The sequence below is a fragment of the Mus caroli genome, chromosome 13, assembly GCF_900094665.2.
Source record: "Mus caroli chromosome 13, CAROLI_EIJ_v1.1, whole genome shotgun sequence".
In the NCBI taxonomy this organism is placed as follows: domain Eukaryota; kingdom Metazoa; phylum Chordata; class Mammalia; order Rodentia; family Muridae; genus Mus; species Mus caroli.
Window position 1 is genome coordinate 25,394,233 of NC_034582.1, and position 26,354 is coordinate 25,420,586.

General features: G+C 40.3%; 1 protein-coding gene across 2 annotated transcripts in view; it reads right to left on the reverse strand.

Moving 5' to 3' along the window:
• The window catches only part of Cdkal1 (CDK5 regulatory subunit associated protein 1 like 1), a 661,435-nt gene that overhangs the window by 624,842 nt on the left and 10,239 nt on the right, over positions 1-26,354 (reverse strand). The window lies entirely within an intron of this gene.

A 26,354-nucleotide genomic window follows, 5' to 3' on the forward strand; every position in this document is an offset into this window, starting at 1 on the left:
GACAGTACCTTATCTACTGGGACTAGACAGTACCCTATCTACTGGGACTAGACAGTACCTTATCTACTGGAACTAGACAGTACCTTATCTACTGGGACTAGACAGTACCTTATCTACTGGGACTAGACAGTACCTTATCTACTGGAACTAGACAGTACCTTATCTACTGGGACTAGACAGTACCTTATCTACTGGGACTGGATCTGATTCCTATGTGGTTAACTCTGGTCCCTAGATTCACAAATATCGAAAATTCCTATTTTTAAAAAAAAAGTCTACAGAATGAGATTAGAAACTAAATACATAAGATGTAATTTAATTTCCTGTGCCCACTCAAAGAGGAAAGATTCCAAAAAGAAACCAAATGTGAATGGCAGAGCTGCATTTAAAGGGGAGGGGGCAGAATATTGCCAACATCAGTACTGTTCTGATTTCTTAGATTTCTGGTATTCATTAAGGAGGCAAATTCAAATCCCATACTCAAAAATGCTTTCAATGTGTTCATAAACATCAAACTTTCTTAACTCTAAAAACTTCCATGCTTCTATGCTTACTAAATCCGCTGAATTTGACAAGGATAAAAACAAATCTTTTATCTCAGAAACATGGTGAGTGGCTGACGAGATAGCACCATGGGTAAAAGCGCCTGCCACCCAGCCTGATGGCTGAGGTCCATCCCAGAGCCCACACAGAGGAAGAAGAGGACCAACTCCAGAAGCTCTGACCTCCACACACATGCTTGGCACATGTGCACATACATACATCATGCACATGCAAACATACAAAATACAATTAAAAGTAAAACAATATCATAAGTAGCCAAAATTGCTTAAGGAAGTTACTCTTTACAACAATGAGCTCCGGCTTTTAGATCAAATGCACGCCTGCCACATCTACCACAATAGTACCGCCCACAGGGCGCTACCTCTCAGCGTTTCTACTCTAAAACCAATATCCCCCCATGGCCTTCAGTTGCTGATCCCTGAAGATAGCCTAACAGCACTACACTAAGTGTTTTAGTTCTGCAGACTATCACGCAAACGTTGTGTGCCGTTCATCTTTCCAGATCACACAAAGGCTTTAATCTTCAAGCATGAATCACAGGCACATGCATTCCAGACGCACATCAGTGTGCACTGAAGGCAATGCAATGCTAGTAACACATCAGACCTCGACTCTTGCACTAAGAATGCGAGTTATAGACATTTACGATACTGAAAACATCAGTATGATAAACATCTGTCCTCTGACTCGGGGATCAAAAACCTCTAATAAGGTGAAATGAAACAGAATACAGGGAAATGAAGAACAGGGTCAAAAGAGCTACCCTTGTGGTAAGGAAGGACAGTCAATACATGTGGTGGCCAGAGAAGAAAAAGAAAACCTACGATAAAACAGACCCCTGAGGGACTTTCTCTGCAGGCAGTGCCAGCCAGCCACCAAGCTAAAGTCCAGGGTAAAGTCAAGTTTACTGTACTAAAAAAAAAAAAGAAAAAAGAAAAAAAAAAAAAAAGAAAGAAAAAAGAATTACCCCTCATTAAAGATTTACTTTCTAGGTCCCCTAACGAATAGAGCAGGGGCTATCTCAGACTCTGTTGCCTGCCACTGGGTCCCCTTCCCCTTAACTAGACTGACTGGTTGGGACTGCCTGGGAGAGAATGCTTAGTCCTGCTGTGACTAGATGTTCCAGGATGGGGTGATACCCAAGTGGGGGCTTCCCCTTCTCTGAAGGGGAGAGGTAATGGGAAGAGGGACTTGTAAGGGTGGGAATGGAAGGAAAGAAGGGAATGGAGCTGAGATTAGGATGTTAAATAAACAAATAAGGAAAAAATAATTACTTTCTATTCCTAATAATATGATGTCATTACATAAGCATAAAGTTCTGCTACTGGAAGATCTTCCTCTCTCAAATGCCAAATGGGCAGAATGGACTACAACCTTGAGCAGCCCATTCCTGCATGCACCACTCTTTGTATCCCATTCTATGAAATGCGCATCAGTCTCATAGCAATAACAACTGAATGCCATGGGCCTTGTAGGTACCCTGCAAGCTTCATACCAAATGCACAAATGCCAAGAACCTACTGTGGGTGTGGCCAATCCTTTCAAGTACCAGGACCCCAAAAGGAATGTGCATTCTCAGCTTCTACCATCCAATTCACACACGTGTATATTCCACAGTCTCCTCCAAGGACTCCCGCACCCAGCTAAGAAGCATGAAGCACATCTTGAAACAGCTCTAAACTGGTTAACAGCTAGCTTGTTGAGGCTTAAAGTATTTCGATTGACTCCGGGGGCCAGAGAGAACAAATTGAAAAGCAGCCCTTCCTAAGTATCCTGCCTCCACTTGCAAAGAAAAACTATTTCATTCTCAGACATGGTTTTTAAACTGACACACATTATAAAGAAGTTCTAATCCTTACATCTGCTTGATATTGTGAATCTCTACTAACCCCATTTCCCGGATCAAGAAGTAGGCTAGGTATGGGGGCAAACAGAGGCACACAGCATGATGAACACACACCACAGGCAGAAAACCACTGTCCAGATGCAAACACAGCTCCACCCACACTATCTCTGTGACTTTGACCCAGTCCTTTCATGTGTAGAAAGTGGAATGAAAAAAGAAAAATTTTCCAGTTCTCAGGGTTTTGAGAATTAACATATGGAAAATCAGAGATGTCACTGGATAAGCTGTTTGGTAAATGCTAGCCAGCAAAGCAAGCAGTACTGATGCATGACTCCTTCAGCTCTGAAGCTGTCAAAGGAGAGGGCGCTCAGCACCCACGAGCACTTGCTGCTCTCTCAGAGGACCTTAGTTGGCTTCCCAACACCCATAGCAGACAGCTCACTCCCACCTGTAACTCCAACTACAAGGGATCCAACACCCTCTTCATCCTTACAGCCTCCTAGCAGAATCTAGCCTGAGTCTTCCCAAGGGCACCTCTGGCTTAGGACCTAGGCTCATCAATACCCTGTGCTGAGTTCACAGGGAAGCAAGGGGACTCGGAATGAGATACAGAGGAGTCCTCTTGGCAAACACTAAGACCATCACTGTGTGTCAAGACTTTGACCAGACTGGTCTGCCTAGGGGACTGAGTGCACACTGACTTTGCAAGCACAATACAGTGACACCTGTGAGCACCGTTTGGCACTAATATCCAAGAATGTAAGCTGATATTAATTCAAACAACAACCCTGGCTACTTCTAATCATCAACCTGACACAATCTACACTCACTGGGGAAGACTCTCCATGAGAAACTGTTAGATTATGTTGGCACCTGTGGGCATGGCGATGAGGGATTTTTCTAAGTAGGTTAACCTAGGGTGGAAAGACACACCATGAAGGTTAACACCTGCATGTATACACTTATTCTCTCTCCTTTCTAAACTGGAAAGAAATATGTCTATGACAAAATATTTTCTAGAATATGGAAATGTTTCCCACCTTGTTTGGAGAGATACTAACATGGGCCTAGAAAATGGAACAACTTGCTAATTATACATTTAAAGTTTTTTTAATATTTTTTTATTACATATTTTCCTCAATTACATTTCCAATGCTATCCCAAAAGTCCCCCATACCCTCCCCCCTCCACTCCCCTACCCACCCTCTCCCACTTTTTGGCCCTGGCGTTCCCCTGTACTAGGCATATAAAGTTTGCGTGTCCAATGGGCCTCTCTTTCCAGTGATTGCCGACTAGGCCATCTTTTGATACCTATGCAGCTAAAGACAAGAGCTCCGGGGTACTGGTTAGTTCATAATGTTGTTCCACCTATAGGGTTGCAGATCCCTTTAGCTCCTTGGGTACTTTCTCTAGCTCCTCCATTGGGGGCCCTGTGATCCATCCAATAGCTGACTGTGAGCATCCACTTCTGTATTTGCCAGGTACTGGCATAGTCTCACAAGAGACAGCTATATCAGGGTCCTTTCAGCAAACGCTTGCTAGTGTATGCAATGGTGTCATTTTTTCTAATTATGGAGGCTAATTATGGGATGGATCCCTGGATATGGCAGTCTCTAGATGGTCCATCCTTTTGTCTCAGCTCCAATCTCTGTAACTCCTTCCATGGGTTCCAATAGCAGCAGTCAGGAAGCTGAGGCAGGAGAGAGAACTATAACTACATAATATATTACAGGACAGTGTGGGATATACAGCAAGACTTTGTCTAAAATATCAATAAATAAGTATCAAACATGTTGAGTGGGCCAATGAGCTAGATGGCTCAGGGTAAGATGCTTACTATGAAGCCAGATGACTGAAGTCCAGTCTCTGGGACCCACATGGTAGGAGGAAAGAACTGACCTCCACACACACATGTGCCGTCTATATGCATACAAACACATTTGCTCACACATACAATATAAATCATGCAAAGAAAAATTTGAAATGTGTCCCTTCTGTTGGATATAATTTTACCTAAACGCTCAAACCCTGAACTGCAAAGGCAATGGGATGCAGCTTCTCTACTAGAATCCTGCTGAGCGGAAACAGTAAACAGTTAGCAACCTGGGGAGCACATAAGAACAAACGAGAAGTGCTGAGTCAGAGACTTAGGATTGGGGGTCCAAGAAGGACAAATATGTGCATCTGTCCATATTCTATCTACAGCTACAGAAGGAACGTCTCCCCTCCATCTCCGCAGCATCCCAGCATCCCAGCAGTCAGCCAGGAGCAGCAGCTCCCTCTTCCCCTCATCTGCTCTAGTCTGCAGTGCTGCTTAGACCACGAGACTAATGCAGTCAACAGAAAGAAAGACTGAATAGCCAATCCAAACAGCAATGATTTTATTAAGCAGCCCAGCAGCTGTGTGAGCAGAGGTTTGTAAATGCACCTGTTCTACAGGACTTTAGGTTTAATTCAATTTGCTCAAATCAGAGTAGCAAGGCCCTCTAACTATGGGCCAGACAAGGAAACAGATTTCCTAAACAGAACCCCATGCTAGGAGGGCGTTTGCTGGAAGACAACTGCACCTACTCATTCATTCACTCCTTCACACAACAGCACCTATCCCATTGCGGCTATTATGTGCAGAGCTGAGAACACAAAGCCCAAGTTCAGCCTGGTGGAGGTGACAGACAACTGAACAGATGGTTGTAACACACTACTACACACTGGCAGGTTCAATAGCACACAGAGGCCTGGGGTAGCGCTGTTCCACAGCCAGCAGGGAAGAGAGTCCCTTTGAAGGCTGGAGAATGAAAACTGTACTGCATGCACAGCCACACTCGGACACGGGGGTGGAGGGTGGTGGGGGGGTGTTTCTTTCTAAAGCTGGGTAGAATATACTCTGCATCTTGTTTTTTAATGCTTTTCTCTAGAAAATACTTCATAATAAAACCTTAATGTGACAGTGTCTATAGACTTTGAAAGCTCTCTCCACCCCCACCCCCTCCCCCTCACACACACAGCTTCTTTCCCGTACAGCCAGCTTAAGTCTAGTTAGTTCATCACAAGAGAAATGGAGAGCAGAGACACAGGAGGAGCATCTCATAACACACACGTGGGACCTGAACAGCTTGAAAAGATCCCACCACGGCACTGGAGAACACTCACTCATACTTCCAATCCCAGCACTCAGGAAGCTGAGGCAGGAGGACTGCTGCAAATGACGGGCCAAACGAGGCTACACAGCATACAACAGGCCAGCTGAAGCTACACATCAGGACCTTGTCTCAATAACATCAATGAAGCAAAAGGTTACAAAATGGCTGTGTAGAACTGATTCTGACTTCATTTTATACACAAAACAAGAAAAACGTAATCTGCCTTATGTTCTATAGGAAACGTCTGCTAGAAACAGCTGCCTACAGGCCTGCTGGCCATTAATCTCTAAGGGAACTCACTGGACATTTGCTCCTCAATGCTGGATGCTTGCTTACACAGCAAAACTCAAGCTCCTGCCTCCAGCATGGCTTGAGCCACAGTGGAAGCTGTCAGGTGAGCGGAGCCCAGGAACGGCTCTGAGTGCGTAAGCTGGCAGGGTTGGGCACCCCCTAAAAACGCAAGGGCAGAAAGAAAGGCTATGGCAGAACTGAGACAATCCTGAAATACTCAAGTTAATAAAATTACAACTGAGCCAGACAAGGTGGGACAGGCCTGCAAGTCCAGCACTCACGAGGCTGAGGAAAGGTTTGGTGTTGGAGGACTCTGAGCTACACAATAAAACCCTGGCCAAAAACAAACAAACAAACAAAAAAAGCCACTCACCATAAAATCTCATAAACTCATGAAAATGTTCTGAGCTGACTTCAGCTGGGCTCATTACTATCTCAGGACCCTCACAGCGACTGCAGCAGTGCCAGTCCTCCGTCTGCCTCCATAAGACACTGAATGCCATCAACTCTGACCTTTAGTCATTCTGCAACACACACTCTTACCCTGTACTGTGTAGTGTGTGATTTCAGAGCTAATATTAGTCATTAAAATCGGAACAGAAGAACCTGCATCTGCCAGTGGCCAGCTACCAGAAGGAATTGGGACTACTTAGCAAACTGCCACCTATGACACTACATCACTTAGGAATTCGTCACATCCAATGAATTTGGATATTTTGGAAATACAAAAAACAAAAACCAAAACAAACCACGATTTTAGGTGGTAGGATGCAGCTTAGTGATAAAGTGCATGCCTCGCGCACCCAGTGACATGGGTTCAATCCCCACAACCTCAAGGACAAAGGACTGTGTTATACTTCATAATGCCTGACCACCAGTGAGCAACCACAGGCTGCTCACCCAGTCCATAAACACAGACTCACAGCACACCACTAGCACCACCAGATAAAAAAAGGGAGAAAATGCCTGAGAAGGTTCTGGGCTCATTTCAAAGTGCAAAGAGTCACTATTCCATCAACAAAATTCTATTACCTTAACGCAAAATGACTCCCCAGACCAGAGCAGCAGAGCATCAGGGGGCGTCTCAGAGCCATGGTGGGATATGTTTGCACTGTAACACTGCACTATTCTCAGAGATAATGATATTAGAAATCAGTGTTTGCTCTACTGCAGAAGCTCAATGTAAAATATGTCCCTTATACAGACATCTACAGCTAAATAACTTAAAGTATGTTAGAGGTCAGATTTTTAAAACTGACCTTCCTTACCCTGACCCTGCAGCTATAAACTACAAGAAGAGCAGTGCTCTTAGGTGCCTTCTCCCCCTCCCCCTCCTCCTCACCCCCTCCTCTCCCTCCTCTTTCTTCCCCGCCTTCTTGTACTTAAGTTTAAAGGTAAGGGGCAAGACAGACTTGTGATGTTTTGATAGAGCTTGTTGCCATGGAAATGACTGGCTTGCTCCTCATGAAGCACCATGACCTCATTGCAAATGAAAAAGGGAAAGGATGATTTCTGAGGATTCAACTGAGAGAAAAAGTAATGGCTAGGGGAGAAAAAAAAATCCAAAACCCAAGAAGACAATCTGGAAAATATCACAATGTCAAGAGCTATGCTCAAGTGTACTTAGAGAACTTCTAAAAGCTTCAGCCTCCAGAGCAGTGATACTATAATAAAAAAGAAAGGCAATATTAACATCACGAGAAGATAAACCACACAGTCTAGGTCTTGTGCTTTCTGAATAAATACATCCTAGCCTCCATCCTGATAGACTATGAGCCTCTGACTTTCTGTGGCTATGTTATAAAATTAAAACAGCCTTACACTTTCCCCCACTCCTAAAGCAAGCTTTTCCTTTTTTTTTTTTTTCTTTTTTGTGGTGCCCTGTTTATACAGCTTATCCCTTATCACACTGACGAGACTGGGAACCACAGCAGATGGTCCCCCAGACAGAATTCTAACAGGTTTTTTGTGCAAACAAAAGATAAAGAAGGCTACAGCAATGATTTACTGATATCTAAAGTTGAAAACTGACAAAATACAAACTGCTTTTGCCTTGCTGTTTGAACTGTTTATCCTTTAAGCTACTAACTAAGATAGATGTGGCCAAAATTAAATATGACTTCAAAAAAAAAAATACAATTTTACCAGGCACTGAGTTTGCTTTTGTGGTACCAAAGTGTTCAAAATGACACTTTTTAAAACCATTACCCTCCATCCCCCCCTTTACCAGCTAAAAGAGAAATGTTTGCAAATTTCTATCTTATAAAATCTGTTTAGTTGTTATATTATAAAATAAGCCACTCATCTGGATTTTTCTTAAATAAAATGTTCTTGAATTGAAATTCCCAAACTGCTTTTCCCAGAAGAGCTCACTAAAGGATGAACTGCTTGAGCCAAATCTGGAATCTTGGTTGAAAAGCTAGTGTCTACTCTACACTAAAATAATCTACCAACTGAACACAACACAACACCAAGTGGCAAATGTCCCCAAAATTGCTTATCCTTCAAAACTAAAGCCTGTTTACAGATCATAAAACAGCAGCTCCCTCAACAACGTAACAGCAAAGAGTGGTATGTATGGAACACCTGAAAACCCAGCAAGGACCCCAAATAATAATCTACAACAAAACCGACAAGCATCTGAAATAAACCACCCAGACATCAAGAAAAAAATATACCAGACAGACCCACAGGGCTCTTTTAATGTAGGTCATGACTGTCAGACCATAGCAAAACATGGCACCCTTGATAAACATTCCCTGAGTCTATGTGATCATGCACATATTTTGCTCTGAGTAACCAGTCCTCTGATGTCCATGCTTAAGGCTGCATGTGGTGAGAATCATCATCAACTACGAGCCACTTTACACTAAAGATGTCTGCCCTGTCACGTCTCTATGAAGGAAGGCATAGGGATAGCTTCTATCAAAGTGATTCAACTTCTGAGGACTCCATATTACCTCAGCTAGAATTACTTCTTACTGTCTAAGGGGCAAATATGACTGCGTTTTCCCTGGAAAGATTATCAAAGCACATTAGAATCAGATTGGTAATAACAGAGCCAATAAAAGCATCATGCCCACTTTTCGTTGGAAATTATTCACCAAGTCTCTGATTAGAAAAAAAGGTGGTGTTCAATGCTGATCCTCCAATTAATCTAAGCTAATACGATGTTCTATAAAAGCCTACATGTGGGCAAAACTCTCCATGCAGCTCAACGAGAACGAGTACTCATCAAAGATAATTTACCCACACGTAGCTTACTAATTCAGTAGTAAAAGCACAATATCACCAAGTCAGGGTTACAAATGCGAAATGGTTCGAGCCAGCTTGTCACACTGCCTTCTACAGCCACAAAGCAAATGTTTGATTGTGCTGGGCAGCTATTACACATACGAACTGAAAGCAGGAGCTAGTGGGAGACTATGCTCCAATCAGTGCAAATCCATTACTACTGCAAGAGCAGTGGGTCAGAGGTCACCTCTATGGGGCATACAGCATTCTGCAGAAACAATAGGTGTTCTCTGCACAGTGTTTTCAAATCCAATCTAAACCAGTGTACCACGGGTAAGGCACATATTTTCCTGATGTTAGAGATACCCAATACTCATAAAAGAATAGGTATTTTAAGTATTATTTGATATTCTGTATCCTAAATGAAATAGTGAATTTATTTCTGAACACAAATCCTGTAAAATATAATCAAACCTAGTTTTGTTTTCAGAGCAAAACTATGGCATTCATAACTCTAAGACAATGTCCAAGTCATCATATTGATGTAAATTAAAATGTTTACATTTAAATATAGCATATTTTACATGCTATATTTATATGCTACATTACAACATAGCATATTTTCTTTGAATATATACTAGGTTCACTTCCATCCACTACCATTTTGTAGCATGAAAAACTTTCTAGCTGAAATATGTTTACTAATAATATAACATTAGATTTTTCTATTGAAATGTAAAATTCAAAGATGTTATCACAAAATTCTCATTATGGCCATTGCACATGTATATATATATATATATATATATATATATATATATATATATGTACACACACACATATATGTGTGTGTACATATAGATATATACATAAACATATACACATATACATATCTACATATATATTTTTCTACATATATCCTTTTTTAATTGGCTATTAATCTACCAGAATATATCATTTCTTGGCCTGGTGGCTAAAATCAAATGTAGAATCTGTTCTATATACATATATCTTCATTCATAAATAGCAACCATAGAACTGAAAAGTATAATGGTAACACTGAAATGCGTAATGGAAATTTCCAACATTTGAGCTAACACACTTAAAAGGAAAACAGGCCAACAGGAAATGTGCAACAATGTGTTATGCAATGTGGTCCTTAGGATCCCAAACTTACGGACTGTCATCATATTAGGAGGAGGCTCTGGCTACTAGCTAATTTAATACTTAAATGTTAATATAATTTCCCTATTACTACATCTGTCATGGGTGGTTTTTAACCAATAAAATCAAAAACAAAATGGTATGCACGGAAGGAAAGTCCTCTCAGCCCAGACTTACACCTGCTCCAGACCTCACTGCATTGGGTTTGTCTATCTTTGTCACCAAAGACTGTGATATGAGCAGAAATAAAGTATGGGACTACCATAACACAACTGAAATGTGACTGTCCTACAGAGCATGTGTATACGTTTTTAAAATATTAACTTTACCTAAAATAAATAAATCTAAAAACAAGGAAATTACTTTTGTTACCAATGCAAAACATGTGACTCGCAACAGCAGGAGAATGAAGCTCATTACAAATGCAGCAGTACAGGTCCATGTGTATGATAAATAAAGTATTAGAAAGCACTCAACATTTCTATGTAAACTGCGTCTGAAGGATTATTATGGAACGCACACACTGGCTGAACTTAGAGTGTTCAGGTTTTAAACAGTAATTTACTTTGACTATGTGCATGTCAGAATGAAAGATTGCTGTCTGGATTCAGACATGCCATATTAATATTGAACACAGGCATTCACTTCAGGTCAGTAGTCACTCCGAGTCGGCTTCAGCAGGTGGTAAGAGTAATGCACTCATTAAAATGGATGTGGTACAAGGTTATCTCCCCAAAACAGCTCTCAAATAGAGGTAGCCTTGAAACTTGAGCATTAGATATGCTAGAACCAACCTCTAATTGTCACAAGTATAGAGAAAATTGAACTTACTCTTGCCATCTAATAACCAATAAATTTAGTTGCTTTCATCAGTATCTTCGGAGAAGTCAGAGAAATAAATTGTTGGACGCCAACCTGGCTTCTGCCAACACAGTTAAATGCTTGTGAGCTAACCTGCACAGACTCAGACTTCCTTTTAGACCTTGAGTACAAGAAAGAAACGTGTTCTCAGTTTGAAGACCTTCTCAATTAACTGATATTTTATTCCTTTCATTTGTATTAACTCCATTCAAATTAATTTTCCCATTTGCAACATAATAAATTTCAATTCTCCAGAATAAAGGTAAAATGTTCAAAATAGGAGGCCTGACTTATACCAAAGATGATTTTTCCCCAAAAAATAAAATTACTTCTGATCTTCATTATCCATAACTGTATGAATAACTACCCAATTCCCATGCTTTTTTTTAAAGTTGCTTTTCAATGTCAAGAATAAATCTTTTTCCTGTTTTACATACACTAGACCTAAACTTAAACAGCTAAACCTTCCATCTTCTCACTTTAAAAAGCACCTAATTAATTTACCACTACCAGATAATCCACTTCATTTTAAAAACATTAAAGCAAATATAAGCCACTGTCTTTATAGACTATTTATGCACACAAAAAAAAGTCATCAATCCATTTTGTACATAAGAGCAGACAGAGTCTGTAAATTTGTAATTAATCATTCCACATTGCTTCATTTCCTCATTATCTACCCACTGACCAGATAAGCAAGCAAGAGAGAAGGGCAGGTGGAAGGAGAGAAGGGAAATAGAAGTCTTCTTGCAAGGGTGAGGGCAGATCTGTCTCCTTGGTTGAATACACAGCATAACAGGCCTGTGATGCACATATATCTAGTGAATAAATGAATCTATAAAGAGTCTGAGCACACTGGAAGTCATGTGTTCATCTTATTTATGAATAACTTGTGGTTTGGGAAGATAAGATGGTGTCACTAAGGGCACAGGGTAAGTTGGTCATTCCTGCACAATCTAACACTATGTTTGTGCATTTCCCCCCTCGCACCTACATACGTATTTAAGTTCAATATATCACTCTTTCTAGAACTTGAGCCACATAAAAACAGCTATGGCTGAAGAAGGTATTTGGTGGTTAGTTTTACATTCAGAAAGAAAAAAAAATGTCCACACTGAAAACCATTAGGAGGATTAAAACATCATAGTCCCAATCCAAACAATCTGGTGGCTGGCGGTGAACACGCATTACTGTGACACACGGGGATTGATCAGGTGGTCCATGACTATACCAATAATAAAACCTAACTCACTAGAAATGTTCCCGACCAGAGCAAAAGCATTTGCTTGGCCAGTACAGAAAGAATGACAAGTCCGAAAGAAATGCCAGACGCCGCAAGGAGTCACCAGTAAGTACAGAAGATGAAAAGAAGCAACAGAGAAAAGTAACAAAGAACTGTGTGCCTTTTTACTGAGTCACTGTGAGCATGAAGTCTAGACTTACACAGCCTATGAATCACAACATCTGAAAAGTACTACAAAGCCATTCTACTTGTTTGTTCAAAGAAAGGGTCTCAAAACTTAAGAGCTAAATACAAACTACAAAGATGCTAAACCGTATTTGTTCAGGTGGGATACCAAGTCATTCCTTGTTTTGTACCTAACAACAAACAAGGAGAGCACAAAAAGAAGAAAACACTTATATAACAAGCTCTGTTTGCTGCCCATTAAATGGCATGAATATTAATATAAGCCATTAAAATCCTAATCAAGTGCTTATTGTAAGCAAAAGTATGGCATGTGCTGGGACCACAAAAGGAGAAGGCTGGTCTTTACTCAGGCTCGTCCTAGTGAGAAGCAAAGCATAAACAACTGCAGTGTGGTCTAGGAGTGGGAAAGAGAGGATGGAGGCCACAGCACTGCTAAGGACTGACCTGACTGGGGTCTGCGTGGGCCACGGCAGGGGAGGGAAGAATAAGAAGATTCCAACAGGGCTTCACACCTGACAGTTCTAATCAAGTGCTTCACCTCAGGCAAAGTTATACACTGTGTGGGAAGAGCCATCACCGGGCCTCTCACTTCTGCCATAGTCAACATGATTCATTTGTGAGAATTAAAAACCTGAGAAAAGATGAGGAAGCTCACTGACTATCAGCCATTTTTGGAACAAGACCCCCATATCCTCTGACACCTAATCCTACATTTCTCATCTGACTCACTGACTACCCAAAGAGTTTGCCTCACTCCCTAATGCACACTCACCACAGACAAAGATACACAGGAGTGAAACACATACAACTAAAAGACATCTAAATAGGTCCAAACCGATTAAATACGTGTTTGATTCAAATTTCATTAGTATGGCGAGTACATGTAAAGTACTGGAATTTAAAACATCATAGATGGGAAGTTTCTTCATTAAAGCATAATAGCTAATGTCTGCCAGCCATTTACTAGTCATTACAACAACCCTGCAACCCTTCTCAACATGGAGAATCACAGGTCTAGAGAAGCCAGCGTCATTTTTATGACAGCATTCCCCAGGTTTTATCGGTGTCTAAATTTATCAGCATCCTTAAGAGCAGTAGTTGATCAAAGGCTGGAGAAGAAACAGTTTTCAGACAGAACTAAGGTAGTTACTGCCCCTACCATATAAAAGGCTAAATATAAGGAGGAAATATCCTAAGTATATTTTCTATAATTAAGATAAAAATATTCTGTTGACAAAATAAAAAATTGTGTATCAGGTCTATAAATTTCCCCTATGGAATTTTCACTATAACAGATCTAAATGTTTAAACTTTGATCAGATTTGCCCTTTCTCTACATAAAGTCCTCAATTTCTCCACCATATATAGTGCAATATTTAAGTACATGACTCTCCAGTTAAGGAATAGAAACAGAGCTATAATCAAGGCACTAGCTTCTTTAAAACTGCCTATGATACCTACTTTTCTGTCTTGTGATACTTTCCCACTGACATTAAAATAATATCAAAAGATGTTCATAAGCCTTTGCTTAATAAAGCCAATGGCCCGACTCCCTTTCTTAATTAAAAGCTGACGGTAGTAAGAGTACTTACTATTTGCAATGAATGTTCAGACATAACCGTCTTATTAAAATTATGTCTATCTTATAATTTCTTCCATTACTAATGCATGCTTAAAGAAATTGATTCTGAGATACATTTTTCTTGTCCTCTGCCAGGCCTTGACACAGACCAGTATAAATGGTAGTGGGCACTAACAAGCAGACTCAAGCAACAGGGATGATTGAAATTAAAAAGCTAGAACATATTAACATATCTATGCCACACAGCAGGGTCACGAGGTAAGACCATCAGCATAAATTAACACATTATGATGAGACAGCTACAGAAGCAAGCCAGGCAAGAATCTGCACAGCACATCTTTTAATCACAACAAATATATAATGTTGTTTGATTGGATTACTTGAGGAAATGTTGCCAGTCTACCACCACCTTTGATAACTTCCACTCCTACTCTGAGATACAACCTTGAATCCAGACAGCCTGGGCATAGGGCTTGAGATGGGTGGAAGGAATTTGTTAACACATGTTTTAAACATTAGCTGATATTGTCCATTTGTCTAGGAATAAAGGTTTTTTTTTTTTAAAAAAAAAAAAAAAAACAGTGCATTTTGTTGTTGTTGTTGTGTTGTACTTTCCCTACAAGAGTCATGCAGGACCTACCCTTTGTTATTTACCAAGTCCACAGAGTTTCCCATCTCCAAGAAGAGAGGAATGAGCTAGAGTCACCCTAATGACAGCACTGCTCATGCGGCAGTAAGTCTCAAGCATGTCCTCCAAAGCAGCCACCTCAGAATGCAACCCCTTAACTTCTTCTCAGACTGTTCTCCACTCACAAGACCACTGTCAAATCCTAGAGAATGGCGAGATGGCTGGCAGTCAGCGCCCACTGGAGCTGCTGCTGCTGAGGAACCAACCTCTCCCTTAACGGTACACTGTTAAGCAATTCAGGCACATCACATGTGCATCATATTACTGGCATCAACAGAGGCGGCAAGAAGAGTGAAGACTCACAGAGACTGTACATCTGTCACCATGAGCATAAAAACAAACGCCTCGTTGCAGAGGCATTGTCACTCCTGAAACTACACACAGGTGGTAAGTGAGACTGTCCTGTCAGGACGGTAAGAATGGGGTCTAATGGAATAAGGTGCAAAAATCTTCATTTTTAAGGCATACTACCCTTTTTGTAAAAAAGTAATTTGGGGAGAAAAAAATAAAGGCTGAGACATAAAATTGATGCAGATTCAAAACAATTTCCCCACTCCAATAAAGGACAGTAAAGGGCAACCTGAAAGGTCCTGTACTTCTGACCTTGTCCCAAAACAAGGGCCACTCATCTCACAAAAAAGCTGGATAAGTAGCCTGTGCTTTCCTACCTCCAGTGAAAATCCCTGGCAAGTGCACAAGCAGAAAACAGCCACAGATACCTTTGACTGGACATAAGACCGTCCTACTTGTACCATCACACTTGGGTCACCTTTGAGTATCTGCAGCTGGAGAAACAGCTCAGCATTTAAAAGCATGCACTGCTCTTGCAGGGAACCTGGGTTGGGGTCCCAGCATTCACATCAGGCAGGTTCATAACTCCAGCTCCAGGGTATCTGATGCCTTTGACATCTGCAGTCACCAGCACACATGTTGTGCACAGACTGACACACTACACACACTCACATGTGCATACACCCACACACAATTAAATATAAAATAAACCTTTTTTCAAGATGACTTCGGAAGGGGTTCAACTGCATGATGATGGATACAAACACATGCTGCTGTTGAAAGAAGCCTGCCATCAAGCCAGAGGCACATTATCTAATTTTGTATTTCTCACCTAGAAAAGCTATTCATAGACCCTAGATTTTCCTTCTATCACATTACAGCCAGGGGACACAGAAACAGTGAAAGGTTTTACTAAATTTCAAGTCCTGTTAATATAAAATGACTTTCCAAAATGGATAAGCCAGAGTGGTGTGACCTGAAAGCCACACAAATTGTTTATTTATGCCTGCTATGTTTTAATCACTGGACTGGTTTAGAAACTTCAAAAAATTAATGGTTTTGGCTATACAACAGCAACTATGTCTCCTATGAAACATTAGCTGTCACATTAAGACAAGGTTTTATCATTAATTATATTGGATTATATAGTTTATATCTACAACATGATTGTTAAATAACCAAATTTCCAACCCATTTCAAAATAAAAATGAAATCAGGTCCCAGCAAGCCTTACATGAATTAAGGATCCATTTACAAAACAGAAAATTAAATGTAAAAAATATAACCTCAATTTAAGACATTTGCAGATAAGACATCCAACACTTTTTTTTTTCCAAAAAAAAAAAAAAAAAAAAAAAAAAAGCAAATGAAAATGCTAACGCAGGTCAATAGTGCCATCTTTTGGGTTGCTTTGTAACTGCACGAAGACGTCCAGAAACACCTTAAATGCATCCCAGGAAGGCACAGCAGATGAGGCAAGTGAAGCTATCAGTCTTTAACTTACATAACTTACATTCAATCAATGTATTAACTACACAGTCTTACATGTATTGTCGGACCTCATGTTGTGTTTACTGAAGTTCCATTGGGTTGAACCCCTCTCTTTAAAGAGCTGAGAAAGCTTTATTGACTGAGTTCTAAAACACCTCTGAGCCAGTCACTCCTGGGTCAGAATACTAGTTTTCAAATTCCAACATTAATTCATTATAATTAAAAAACCATATAATCATAATTGTTATAAGTAATGCACACATTTCTATACACAATTTTGAAAAAATAATTTTATTCTTTTTACAATGTTTTTTATCATACATGTGCCAAAGAAATGATGTTTTTATTATTATTAATTAAATTATTACATGACTATACAAACATTAACTGCATTCATAAAGGTATTTACATTTCAAAAATATTAAAGCGTGTATCCAAAACAATATTTATGTATGTGACAATGCGGGGGTGGTTCATCACTGAAAACTGCAAAAAGCCTTTTCCTGATTGAGGAGGGGATCTCAGCATTCATCATTACAGCCTGCACCTGCCTTACACCTGGCCTAAGTCACGAGAGGCTACAGTGAGCTGTGATGGATAAGCTTCAAGCACCCACTCGAGGATTTGTGCCTTAAACTGATGAGGTCTGTACACCACCTTCACTCTTTTTCAATAATTTCACAAAGTTTTATGAAATCACAACATATTTCTCTAGGACACCCTCAGAGTTCAGGCCTTCATTTCTGTCTGCTGACTAACAATTCAGCTCTCACATGGAAAGCCCTTGAATTACTCATTGTCAATTTTACTCAAATTACCATCAGCCAATAGTTCTTCAGAGAATGACTTTTTAAATCACAGCTAAAAGCTATCAAAATGGAGACACCTTATAAGGTTACCAAGACAGCAACAGAAAACAAATGAAACAAACAAAGGCAGAAGCTGAAGAGGGCGTTGAGTGCTGCTCTGGGGCTGGGGACATAGGGCATCTGCTAAGGGCTGGCCTGCAGCACACAAAGACCTGGGCCAGGCCCAGCATTGCTGAAACTGGGATACAGGAAAAGCCATTTTACACTGAACACTGCTCTTCTATGAAAGCAAATCACAACAGCGATTGTTAAATACCTCAGAAACATCTTCAGTCCAATGGCAAGCCTTGTCACTAGAAACAGACACGGATGGAGAGACTTAGAGACCACTAAATGAAAGCCTAACTGTCGGAAGGCTGTGGCTCCCCAAAGCTCGCCTTCACTTCTCAGGGGCTGGTGTGCGCCCGCCAGGTCTTCTCTAGAGATAATCTCCTTCCCCTATTTCTGAGTGGTAGGTGAAAATTCCATTCTGAAGGCCCTTAGATTTATTTCTCTGTTTTATTCCCTGAGAAATAAAAAGGGGGGGAAATGAGAAAATGCCATTCTTATCCCCACCTTCTAGTATACCCTTTACCACCATTGCAAATAATTCAACATTTGAACACAAGGAACACTCCGAACCCCACCCTGGCGAGCACACAGCCAACAGGAACACATGTAACCGTATTTTATCAAGTTTAAAGGTCCATCGAGATTGCTACAGTCAATTCCATCCCATTAAACAGAAAGCAATTACTGCTTCCAATTTAATAAGAATGGATTAAACTGGATTTCTGATTCAATACCATTTGTAAAAGTGTCCATGTCAGGAAGAGTGATGGCGTGCGATCTTATCTCAGACATGTCAAGACTAAGCCAAGTGGACCTGACAGCACCTAAATAGGACTCTACTGAAAGCTCCAGACATTCACATGCATACATACCACTTAGTTTACTGTTACAACAGACTTTCACTTTTTACTGTGTTAAAGTTGGAAAACAATTATTAACATTCATCATATTCAAAAGTCAGTTCTACTTGATCACTAACCAACATATAATGCACATTTTAAAAATTCCTATTTTGTGTGTGGTACCCTGTGCAATGGCACTTTAATTCAAACACACATGGACACTGCTCATGCTTAGCTCATTTAATCCTCTACTCAACCAAAGGCAAGTGCCCACTCCAATCACAGGACTCCGAGGACTAACACAGGAGGATCACTGTAAGCTTAAGGCTAGCCTGGGCTAAGCAGTAAGATTCTGTCAGGGAAAGAGAGGGAAAGGGAACAAGAACGAGAACGGGAACGGGAGAGGGGGGAGGGGAAAAGGGAAGGGGAAGGGGAAAAGGGGGGAGAGGGGGAAGGGAGAGAGCTAGCTGGCTAGCAATTAGGCTAATAGAAGATATTACCTGATTTTACCCTTATTTTACAGTGAGTGTTCAAAGTTGGGTACTTCAGCTCTGATTTGCTGAGCAAGTATCTCTGAAATGTCCAAGCTGAGTAAGATGGAAAGACTTCACCAAAGGAAAGGAAAGGAAAGGAAAGGAAAAATGGATGAATCACACTTAGGTGGGGACTGGCTAAGAAGTCACTATTTCAGCAAGCAGAAATATACTAAACAGCAGTGGTGCCACGGCATTGTGGCTTATGGAGAGAAGGGTCTAAGATGGTCAGGTTCATGAAAACAATGTTTAGGCACAACTACCACCACTAAGAAAGCCCTCAGATTGCCATAAATATAACACATAGCAAAGAGTATATATAAACCTGTACCAAGATTCTGGGCCCCTCTTACATCAACCCTCAAACCCACGTCAAGTCAGAGGGGAACGTGAAAGTACAGAGTTCAACTCCTTCTGCTTTACCATTTCCTAACCCTGTTTAATAAACAGGTCTGAGAATTCATGAGGCACTCAAGATGGACCCATGCCACTGTTTTTAGTAAGCCTGAAAGTAAGAGAGTCATAAAGTAACAAATAGTTTTTCCTCAGATTCAAAAATCCCACCTTCATATATTCCCACGGAAAGCCACAACCAGACACTAGGACGAGCAGTGAAAGCGACCAAGACCAGTTGAAGCTGTCAGCCCATCACTGGATAATCACACATCTGATTTGCTGCGCACTGCATCTCAGATTAACAAGAGCTCACATGGCCTCTGAAAAGGTCAATTTGCCAAGTTCTTATATAAATACTGTTAAAAATAGAAAAAAAGCAGAGAAAAATTAAATGTTAGGTAACTTAATGACTTCTAATCATTTTATTAGATGATCATTTGTAACATGAAATTCATGTTCAGGGGTCATAACACCACTAAGTGATGGCATGATGCAATACTGCCATCTGCTGTTCAAGAGCTAGAAACACATCTTATTTTTAACACAAACCTTCTGAAGGCCAGAGTGTTGAATGAACATACTCAACTACTGATGTCCCTGAAGTTTTTAGACCCAAAATTAAAGAAGGCACCAAAAAAAAAAAATAAAAATAAAAAATTAAGTGTGTTTTAAATGATGCTTTCATGGTAATTTGTCATCTACTCATTTTCTTAAGAAAGAAAACTACAATTTAAACACAGGCTATTTCTACATAAATTACTCAAGAACACTGTACAATATTTTTAAGCATAATCTGAACTATTAAGCAATTAAATAGGTATCAGATTTCTGAAAGTATATGGATATGTGTTTTATTTGTCTCATAAAACCTCTAACATGTAGGTAGAACACAGTGTAGCAGGCCAGAAGATTTTAAAGCCTCAATCTCCTGATACAGTTCCCCTTTCAATCAAGTTTATTCATGAAAACAGCATATGGCTGGCTTTGCTGCTCACACGCTACACAAAGCTGAAGTTTAGGTCAAATGTTAACCGCATGAAGAACAATCTGCAAGTTCACACGGAGAAACAGGAGAATGGTAACAGTATCGCAATTTTAATAGTGGGAAAATTGGGAAAGCAGGTTTTCAATCTGTATCAAATGATTCACTAGCATGGAAGTCCTAACCACTGCTGGCCATTCATTTTAGACAAATGATAAGCGTCTTCAGAATGAGGACCCAGAACCAAGAACTAGAGAATTCACTTACTCCTTTAAAAATAGTGAAGATTCCGAGAGAATCCCTGTCTTGAAAAACAAAAAACAAAAATTGAAGATTCTAACCAATCATTCAAATTCAGGAGACCAAACCAGATTTTCCAACTAATCCTTCAAGAAAGCCAACATTCTCCTCAATCATTCAAGATTATTTAAACATAAGGAGAATATTGCTTGGAGTACAAAGGACACAGGAAAGGCCCACACTCCTTGGTTTGTACAGATGACACAGTATAGGACAAATCGGAGCTGCTTAGCATTCTGTCCAAAATGAGTTTGGGCACTTCCTAAGAAGCCAAATATGGGGAAATTTCTCAGCCAACTAGACAAATATATATAACTAATTATTTCTGTGCTGCCTGAAAAATAAGCATGTATATAAAGAAGAAACAGAAACTAACATAGAAATCACGAAAGTAGCTCTGTGAGGAGTGTCAACCTAGCACCCCAGAATCCCTAAGTTCAAATCCAAGCATAGCCTACGTCTGTAATCTCAGCCACTTCAAAGAGGCCACAAATCATTGTGTATCCCACTTTAGACCTCGGCAACAAAGTCTTAAACACTCTTCTAAATATAGTTATAGTTCAATAAAATATCTGTGTGTGTGTGTGTATGCATGTATGAGTGTATATGCAAACGCATGTGTGCACAGTAACACATGCAAATGTGTGAGCATGTGTGTGGAGACAAGTGGACAGCCTCTCACTGGCCTAGACCTTGCCAAGCAAGCATGGGAAGAGACCCAGGAATCTGTCTGTCTGCCTCCCCAGAGCTATGGTCACCAAAGCACAGCACTTCACTGGGTACTTTGTTCTGTTTTGTTTGGATTTGGATTTTGCTCATGTCTTTGTTTTAAGTACATAACAGAGCTGAATCTCAGTCCTGTGCACCACACAAGTGAGTGAGTTATCTCCCCAGCACAAGTACTTCAAAATTTCAACAAAATAGTTAATATAGAGAGCATAGATTATAGAAATATGAATAGAGAATACTCACAAGTTTTTATAATATAAAGAATAACTCTTTATAAGAAGCAATTTTCTTCTCAACAACTTTCATGCAAGATCTTAGAGTAAATCAGGCAAAATTTATTGGCAAACAAAGTAAATTATATGTAGGATGTTTAATATTTTTATTTTAATAGGAAAAATACTGGCCATGGTATTTCAGTGGAGCTGTGCAGCACATTACCACAGTGCTCTCCTTCTGAAGTGGGCCACCCAGTCCTGGTGGCACAACAGTCCTGCTATATTTCTCAAAGATACATTTGTCCCTTGAGGCCACAGAGAACTATGCATAGCATCCAGCAATTAATTATATATATCAATGGCCTTTCAAATTGTAACATTGTGATGCCCTATTATATAAATGGCTTTATATAATAAAAATCCTTCCAAATGATGCAGTCATTATTAACACACACATACATGCAAACACATATATACCCACTCTAATGACTTTCACTAAAGTCTTTAGTTTTATTTGGACATTATGTCTGTTCACTGCAATTTTTCTCTTTTAAAAATGTATTCTTGCTGGGGGCTGATGAAATGGCTCAGTTAAGAGCACTGACTGCTATCCCCGAGGTCCTGAGTTCAAATCACAGCAACCACATGGTGGCTCACAACCACCCATAATGAGATCTGACACCGTCTTCTGGTATGTCTGAAGACAGCTACAGTGTACTTACATATACTAATAAATAAAACTTTAAAAAAAAAAAAGAAAAAGCCGGGCGTGGTGGCGCACGTCTTTAAAAAAAAAAATGTATTCTTGGAGTTATATACAATCAAGCTGTTGGCCATTAGAACCCTCAATGCAAATTGGTGCCAAGACTACAGAACTATATACTGCTCTCCACAAGCTTAGAGTAAAGCCCTACTGCTGAAGACAACAACTCACTGCACGTGGAGGAGTCCAACTATTGCCTACCTAGAGCCTTGACTCCTACTGACTAAACAGTCACAGAACCAGAAGACATTCTGCATGCTACCAAAGGAGAAAGGTAGACACCAACTAAGCAACAAATTCTTTGATCTACAACGGTGTTCTACATGCAAAATGTGCTAATGCAATAATGGCAGGAGACTTGTAGGACAAACCAAGTAACGTATGATTAGATCTGAGTCCCACTCCATGAGATGAACCTGTCTCTGAATCTGCTCATGTGTCCAAGAATTTGGAATAGCTAGACCAGGGACATAGGAGATCCAAATACTACTCTTCTACTAAAGAAAAATAACAATTAAGACAATACTTAATGACATTCTGCTATATCCATAGATTAGCATCTTCCTCAGTCAGCATCAGCTGTGGATGAGAATAAACAGAGACTCACATCACAACTGGACAATAAGCATACAGTAAGAGAGCTCGGAACACCCAACCCTACACGGGGTGTCTCCATTAATTCCCTCCCTCAGGGCTCAGGGAACCCTGCAGAAGAGGCGAAAAGATTGTAAGAGCCAGAGGGGGTGGAGAACACCAAAGAAGCAGGCCTTCTAAAGACAGCAAGATGCACATATGAACTCATGCAGACTGTGACTGCACTCATAGGTCCTGTAAAGGTCCCAGCAGTGAGAGGGCAAGTAGACACATGCCCACACCCTAGTCCAGAAGCTATCTCCAATTGCTAACTGCTCAGAAAGGAAAAGAACATTTGATCCAATGGAGTCTAGTCACTACTCAGCGCTAGGCCTCATTCACAGCCAGCAGTAGATGGCCAACATAAAACAAATTCAATAGCATTTTTGGAGGTTCTAGGTCTCATAATGTTTTTTCAGGGCTGTTTTTTTAACCTTACAGGCCCTTTGCATGTATGCATGCATGTATAAATGATATCCCATTTTGTATTTTTATGGAGTTTCTGCATGTGTGATGTTTCTTGAGCTTTATCTCAGACACTTTTCCTTTGGTTTGCTTGTTTGTTTGTTCTGTCCTAGTCTGGTTTGTTTGTTTGTGTTTTTTTATTTTATTTACTTACTTATTGCCTCTTTGTATCCTAATGAGAGAAAGGGTGGAATCTGGGCGAGTGGGGAAGTGGGGAAATCTGGGAGGGGCTGGGGGAGGAGAAATATAATCAGAAAACATGGGTTTTGTTGGTTTTTTAAATCTTTTCAATTAAAAGCAAGAAAAAATTACTTTGCATAAAAAAGGGGGTGAGGGATATAACTGGTGTTCAATAACACTGATCATCTTCCACAACTTAAGGCACGCACAATCAGAGTGTATATCATTTGCAACCCTCTTAGTTGTGCTGGGACTAAAGGCATCTATCGCCACACTCAGCTTACTCTGTGTCTTAATGTAATTTATCATCTAGGTAAGCTTGATATGTTCGTGTGAAGTGACATCAGCACAAGCCAGCAAAGGAAATAGAGATAACCAGGCAACATTTGCTGTCACTGCTGTTTTTAAGTAACTTTATGTAACAAGCATTACTTCTGTCAACATCAACACAAGCTAAAAATTTCATTTTAATAATTAATCAGTAATGTGATCCTTGTATGCATTTCCTATATAAAATTCTCCATACATGAATCAAATACATGAAACTGACCTCAGGCACACAAGTTAAAGATACTTCACATTGAGTGGCCAAAGCCCAGGAGTACTCTATACACCTGAGTCAGTCCACTGTGCTGTCTCCCTACACGAGCGTCACACAGACTGTTCCTCAAATCAAACACAAAATGCTACAGTATTTCTAAAATACAGGTTATAAAAGTTTTTAACTACAGCAGATCCTACTTTTCTCTATTATTAAAAGAGAAAGAAAGAATCCATTAGAAATAAGCATTGCCCAAGACAACCTCTAAGATTTAAGCAAGAATATAAAGATTCTTCCTTTTGTATCTCCACAAGTTCCCAGAACTCTACCCATGAATACACAGTATGCTCACAACATACTTGCCAATTGAATACAAAGATACAAAGAAACCATCAAGTATGTAAAAGCCTAGCCATGTTTAAGCTTTCTGAAACTAGGACACCCAAGATAAAGACTCAGTTCTGACTTCCATAAGATAGTCCACAAGCACACAGTCCCCTCATGTGCCTATGAGGACTCAACCGGGGGCAGACTTTCCCATAAACCATCATGCACATGCAATACCCATGAGCAACAGGTGTACACATTAACATAACTGTTGTGAATGCAGGACCCACCTAGGGAAGCCAGGCTCATATTTTACTAGAACTACGTACGCAGTTGTAATGAATTTTTTGATAGAACTGTATTACGAGGGAGTCTGAAGAGACCCAGAAAACATAAGAAGTACTGCTGCTCTATGAGCTGAGGCCAGCCTGGTCCTTACAGAGGAAGGAGACAATGAGGCAGTATGTTAAAATCAATAAATAAACCAGAATTGCTGCTACTCTTCAAGAGTTCCCAGAACCAATTATGACAAACAGAAATGTACCTACCAAAAATCCCAGTGCTCACTAAGGAAGCCTAGGCAGGAGTGTTCCTGTGAGTTTAAGGCCAGCCTGGGCTATAGAGTAAGAAAAAATAAAAGATGAAATGTCTACTGTTAACTAAAACAGCATTATTCACTAGCATGCCCCAAATCTTACCCACAGGTCACTGTTTCTAACACTTCATGTGAGAAGACATGACAGTTTACCACAAATGAAGACACTGGAGATAATTTGGCAAGCTCTTCAACAGAAACAACAACCAGAGCCTTCCTAGGGCAGAGGTCAGCCTACAGCCTGCTTCCTGGAGGAATGTGCTCCTGGGATGCAGGTGTTCACATCACGTTTCCACTTGTTTCTGAGACAGTGTCCCATTACACAGCAGCTACCTACAACTCACAGTCCTCCTGCCTCAGTTCCCCAAGTGCACCTGCCAGCCCAGCCACAACATATTCCTTTTAAAAACACTAGTTCCCACGAAGAAAGTTTACTTACTTGCCACCTTGCCCATTTAATTCTATCATCTCCCACTCTTCTTGATACTAATTGTTCTGTGTGACGTTTGTTAGGAAAACACCACCCATCTCCATGGGCTCTCCTCCGCAGGTGGCCTGCCTGCCTAGCACGCTCCTGCCCTGGGTTCCAGCCCAGCACCAAACCACACGGAGGAGCAGAAATGCAAAGCCATCCTCAACTACTTGGGGAATCTGAATCCCTGTCTCAGAGCAATATTTTTTTAAACGATGAATCTTTTCCTTCACTCCAAATCTTACGTTTTCCTGCAGAATTATCATGTATCAGACTTGGAGTTACAAACAGCAATTTCAAGTATCTTTACCCAAATCATGTTTCTTCACCAAATAGTAAAATGTCTACAAGTAGCTATTAAGAAATCTTGACTTCTTTCCAATAATCCCTGTATTCAGTACATGAAATCTAAATTTTACACCTATGTTATATTCACTGATACTTTAGGCCCATACTTAATTAACAAAAACAATTTAAATGAATAATATTAATAAAAGCCCACTAATCTACAATAATCAAAACACCTGACATCAGTAATCCAGAAACCATGAAAATTATGTTTCAGGTCTAAACTTGAGGTCTACAGAGAGTTGGGGAAGTATAGCTCAAGACAAAGGTTATGTTTAGCAGAGGTAAAGACTCAGCGAAGTCCACAGTGTTAAAAAAGACAACAAGGGGGGCTGTGGAGATGCCTCAGGGTATAAAGTACTCCCTCCACAAGCTAACAGTCTGGATCTCCAGAGCCCACGGAAGTGCACATACACACAGTAAATATGAAGCTAGACTAGTCGTGGTGGTATATGTCTTAATCCCAAGAGAAGCAGAAGGATCAATGCTGTGAGTTCAAGGCCAACCAGTTGACAAAACAAGTTCCAGACCA